Here is a 6,000-nt window from a genome sequence, read left to right as displayed (position 1 = left end):
TAACGATGTTTATCAACAACAAATCACAATAACATTCACAAGTATGGTTAGGTGCATGGCGTGCCAGTGCAATGTCATGCTCAAAAGATGATCCGGATAAAATGTCACCATCTCGATGGATGGGACAAGCCAAGCACCTCGCTTCGCTAAAGCATCTCGCTTTTATGAAGCAGCACGCTCCTGGGAAGCAGCACGCTCTTGTGAAGCAGCTAGCTCCATTTGGGGCATCAAGCTCCGTTGAAGTCCGATCTGAGATCGTCCTTCGGAAAGCAGCACACTTTCCAAGAAATGTATGCATGAATGCAATATGGTTAGCCAAACAACGAATCGTCCTCACCAAGGCACGCGTGTCTAGCTAGAGTACATTGTCTCTACAATACTCTAAGGTAAACAAAGAAGTGCTAATCGCATTTGGTAACTTTACTAGTCACTTGGGCTCACTGTCACGATGGCCAAACAAACTGCTCAACGAGCAAAAGAATGCATCTGGCATTCAGTGACTTTTCAAGTTACTTTGACTCACCAGCTCGATGGTCGAATAGACTGTTCAACGAACAAGGAGAATGCTGCTCGCACTCAGTGACTTTTCAATTTACTCAGGCTCATCAGCTCGATGGCGAAAGGCTGCTCAATGAGCAAAGATGGTGCACTCGCACTTGGGGGCTTTCCAATCATCCCAGGCTCATCCTTTGGATGGCTAGATAAACCACTAAAGGAACAAAAGGTGCTATCGCACTCAAAGTTTTCCTCACACTTAGATTGTCGACCCTTCCCGTTTTCCAAACCATTTTCACATCCTAAGTCTTTTCCAAGAGGTTATCATCATTATTTAAAATGTGTTCTATCTTTGATTAGTGTATTATGAATTTCATTTACAAATCAAGTTCTGATTTCGTTTGTTTCAAAACTCTATAAGTAATAGATCCCAATAAACCCAAGTAATTCCCCGGGAAGGTCTCGATTCCTAAAACAATAAAGGCTCGAACCTTGGTTCGACCTATCAAACATTCCCAAAACAAACCCGTCATTGCCATGACGAAGATAAGTGTAATCCACACTCCGAAAGTCGCATTAAATGCACGAATACAGTCAGCACATTTTAATCTTAAACACAAATAAATCAGCTCTATTGAGCGATGAAACATTAATGCAGTGCTGCAAAACATAACCCTGTCATGTCCACTAGAAAGCGATAAGACAGAAACCAGTAAACGGCCGAAGCCTCTCAGAAAACGGAGACACACGTCTCATATAAGTTCACTCGGTCGAAGCCTCTAGAAAACATTTTTCAGAACAGTTCATGCAATATTTGTGCAGAATTTAACAAATAAGTCGAACAAGTCGACTCTAGGTCATTAACTAATAACGGTGAGTTGCCACTCACGATCACAATACATTCAAGTCGAATTTATCGACGCCTACACACAAAACTAGCTAGTAAGTAAGTTGCCCTAACCTCGAGTTGTTCCAGTCTCGCGGTGTAGGTCTCCCTCACAAGCTTGTTCAGTCAATCCCAAGGTTTCCACAATTGAACCTTTGAGCAAACAAAGCAATAATGAATCAACACAAGTCGATACAGTCGAAACAATCCTAACTAATGTTCGACAAAGCTCAAGAAACTTCAGAGTACAACATTTAGGCACGAAAGGAAGGGCTTTCCCCGAATGGATGAGTTTTGACTCGATTCAGGTTTTGTACAAAAACACTTTATTCGCTAAAACGTGCATAACTTGAGCTACAGAACTCGGAATGACACGAAACCGGCGCCAAAATTTCCACAATTGAAAGAGCTACGCAATGGCTCAGGTCATAGAGACTCAAAAATTATTTTTGGACACGGTACCCAAGCAAATAGGTTTCGGCCACTATAGAAAATAGGGTTTTCGAACTTTTTCTTCGATCTAAATCAATCCCTAGGTATTCTTAGGCGATATCTAGGCCAGGGAAACTCTCAGAAAAATTATCGGGTCGAAAATTGTCGCAGGGGTATTTTGGTCATTATTTTTAGCTCGGAAACTCAAAATCAGAATTTCGAAAAAAAAATTTGATGAGCTCGATCCTAACGACATTTATAACAACTAATCCTACTGAAGCTAAGCTCAGTCGAGAGTTTTTGATCCAAAAAGCGGAACCTCTGTCAGAAAATGGGTATTTTCAGAAAACTTGACCTCTGCGACGATTCGACAGGATTCAGTCGAAAACAACTGGATATTCATGCTCTAGAGCACGTGGGCATTAAGTTTAGACACCAAAATCAGCTTATTTGGACAGTTTTACAAAAAGCTCCAAACTTTGAGCTCAGAAAAACATAGAAAAAGTCGACAGATCTGACGATCAGAAGTGAGGGATAGTAACTATACCTCGATGTCTTCGATTAGCAACGAACGGTGAAGCAATCGGGCAAGAAACGACGAAAATCAACTTCTTCTTTTTTCCTCCTTGCACCCCTCGGCCGTGTGTGTGTGTTTGTGAATTTTTTTGTTTTTTTTTCATTTTTCATACTATATATAGGAAATGGGAAATGCAGAAAAATGAGAATTTCGCGATTCCGATTTTTCCTACTGATTCCAACGTATTTTAGACACGATATTCTTCCCGCTGAATCTTCTAATTCTCCAAAGAAATATCAGTATGATTTTTGGTTTTCGAGGCTTGTTTTTAATGTTTACCGGCTTAAAAATGCACTTTATGCACTTTATGCTTTTGACCTCGGATGCAGAAACTTCCTTCTGAAGAAAGATTCGGAACGTCGATTAGAGTGGGCGTGCGCGGATGAAATCTTTATTTGAAGCTCCGAATAGAAAAAGTCTTCATCGTCCGTCGATTTTAGGGTTTTTGAACTATCAGGGATTCCGTTTCGGCAAACTTCAGAGAATTGAAATTTGACGTTCGTACATTCCAGGGTTTCGCATCGAAATACTTGTTTACTGACGAATAAGAGAAATTCTAACATTTCTCTGAAGATTTTTGGAATTAGTTTCCATCGCGTCCTAAAGTGTAAATTAGCTATTTACTAGTGTCTTTGACCTAAGATTAGGCGAATGTTAGTCGTGCTATACTTTTATCGGTTTTGATACAATCCTTGAACTTTTCCTGAACCTTCTCCTTCATAAATTTATTTCATCCAATAAACTCTTGTTCAGGTTTCCCTTCACGATACATCGAACTTATTCGTTAATAAGGAATTTCACTAATTTATTCTAAGCTTAAAATCTTGGGTCTCACATTAAACTTTCCCAAACGGTAAACTCCTGTCACGCTTCCACCGGTCCTACGCGTGAGTCGGAAATTAAACCATAAATCCAGTTCTGCAAATCCGGGTCTTACACGAAGGGTCTTTGTAGATCTCAAGAGTTTGACTCATAATATTTCATAGGATGTAATCTATAAACTCTATAAAGTAAGAGTTTTTGCAACCTTGGGGTAAATATGTCAATCAATATATAATTTTAAAGATTATGAAGCTTGACCATGAATATTTTCGTAAAAATGTCTTTTATTTCACTTGGATTGAATCTAAGCCATTGATTCACAATAAATTATTAGTTACAGATCAAATCTATACCGTTGAAATCCTCCAGAAATCGTTTGCGTTTCTCAATTTTCATCCGTTTTCCTAATAGAGAAAGGTTTCTCTCTGAAGTCTAAACGTTCAAGTTTCTCGCTGTGCTCCGTTTCACTTCCCTTTTCCTTCCCATCTTCCCATTCGACGGTTCCCAAAATCTACCACGTCAAATAGAGAGAAATCGAGAGAGAGAATGAGAGAGAGAGAGAGAGAGAGAGAGGGAGGATGAGATTGGAGGCGACAGACGTTGAGCGGCCACCGTCAGCGGTAGAAGAGAGCACCGGTGAGGCCAAGCCTCTTAGCGGAGGTGAAGGAGGCAACATGGAAGACTCGGAGGAGGTTCGTAGGTTGTGGTGTTGCTGCGGCTTTGGGTTCGTGTTGTGTGGCGCTTCATTCCCTTTTCCTTCTTATTCATTCCCTTCTCTTTGCTGATTCTTCCATCTCCAAACTCAGGTTCTCCTTTTCTTAAATTTCAGTTGTTATGTTTTGTATTTTTCATCTTCTGGGCCTTGTGAATCTCTGATTGTTGTTTGCTTCTTGCAGGCGGTGGTGCTGCGATCTACTCTTCTTCCTTCCCTTCTCTTTCCTGATTCTTCATCTCCCAGCCCAGGTTCTCATTTTCTTAAATTTTGGTTCTTTTCTTTCGTCTTCTGAGCTTTGTGAGTCTCTGATTGTTGTTTTTTTAAGGGGGTTGTTTGCTTCTTGCAGACGGTGGTGAAATGATCTGGGATTTAGGGTGTCGCTTTGCATCACCTCCATAGGTCTGCCGCTCTTTCGATCATCAGGATTTGGTCAGGACATTCTTCCTTCCAAGGTTCTATTTCCATGTTTGTTGTTTTCGTTTTGCTAATTTCTGCTTTAACCCAATACCATTGCATGTTTTGTTCTCTGTCTGTCATTATGTGGGAATGATTTGAGTTTGACATTTTTGTTAGATTATGGTGGCTTCTACACAACCTTGATGCTGGTCTGGATTCAGGCTTGCTGATCCCTTGGCCTATGGAATTGTCAATCCTTTCTTTCTTTGGCTTAATATTAGCATCCATGTTTGCTAATGAGATTTAGATTTGGCTACCCTGCTATACTCCTACCATTCTTGGTTTCTTTGCTTTTCTTTATTATGATTTTCCCCCTGCTATTAAGGATACTTTATCCTTGCCCCAATATGCTTACTTTGCTTCTATTAATTGATTGGAAATGAAAAGAGATGGATGACAACCAATTCCCCCCACTTTCAGTTAATTTATTATTAATTTTTAAATATTAGCATTAGGATTTTCTTTGGAGTGAAACATGTTGTCACAAGCCTCCTCATTCTCATTGCTGAATGTCATCTATTAATTACTGAAATTGAAATCCGTATTGATGTTCCTATTATGTTCAGTGACTTAGAGATGACGAGGATGTTTATCAAGAGCATGATTTAGAGTTCGAATTTGGATTTGGCAACATTATAGTGGTCAATAGCGGTGTTTCTCAAATTTGTCTAGACCATGCTGAGGTGTTATTTATCGTTTCTTCCTTCTTTATGTGGCACTTTATGCATGTTGCACATTGCTCAAAGTGATTAATTTTAAGGCTACATACTGATTTTTATGTAATAGTTTTGTTGTCTAATTATGACTAGAAGCATGGATGTGTCAAACAAGAATGATATATGCACTTGACATGTGCAAGCCTTTGAAGGTCTGATATAGACCTGATGCTTTTTATTGTTATTACATAGTTTTCTTTCCATTTGCCTCTTTAATTATGTTGTTTGACAAGCACATGTCTTGCAGAACGCTAGCAGAGCTTTCTAAATTGGCCTATACCTCGATGTGGTGATTTGCCTATTTTTCTTCTCTATTTGGCACTTTACTGCTCACCTTCGCTCGAAGTGACTATTTTTAAGGCTACATATTATTTTTCTCACCTTTTCCTTCTTTGTTCTCCTTGCTTTTTCACTACTTTGTTCTTACACAATGTGTTGTTTTGTCGACTGTGTTCTTCTAGGAATTCAGTCGCATAAGCTTTGTGTAAGAGGAACTAATTGGAGACGAAGTAGAACTGTGTTCTGCTAGGAATTCAGTCGTAAGTTTTGTCGATTGTGTTCTTAAATTTCAATGTTTCTCTTATATTGTATATGCTATTGTTGAATATACTCTTTCCTTTGCTCCCCTATTGGTTTCCGGTCACAGCTCCTTTCAAGCACTACTGCCGCAGCTATGGACTCTGTTGGGGTTGATTGCAATGTAAGTCCCACATTGCTAATGAAGGAGAAAAAAGATCAAGTTATGCATCTTAGAGAAGTCCCACATCGATTAGATTAGTGAGGGGTGGGAGGGTCCAAGACTATATATAGGGATCTCAAGCTCCTTGTTTAAACACACCAAAACACCAAAGATGTAGCACCTGAAAACACTTTAAGTTTATATTTGTGTTTTCTTTTTCTC

At 39.5% G+C, this 6,000-nt stretch overlaps 1 long non-coding RNA gene across 1 annotated transcript; it reads left to right on the top strand.

The window, feature by feature from the left end:
* Positions 1–3,789: 3,789 nt before the first annotated feature.
* Positions 3,790–4,710, top strand: LOC130749821 (uncharacterized). Its single transcript, XR_009023106.1, has 3 exons — positions 3,790–4,175; positions 4,274–4,379; positions 4,501–4,710. It is a non-coding gene; the product is annotated as an uncharacterized LOC130749821 (long non-coding RNA).
* Positions 4,711–6,000: the final 1,290 nt, after the last annotated feature.

Source organism: Lotus japonicus, chromosome 3, assembly GCF_012489685.1.
Source record: "Lotus japonicus ecotype B-129 chromosome 3, LjGifu_v1.2".
NCBI lineage: Eukaryota > Viridiplantae > Streptophyta > Magnoliopsida > Fabales > Fabaceae > Lotus > Lotus japonicus.
This window is presented reverse-complemented; position numbering and strand designations above follow the sequence as displayed.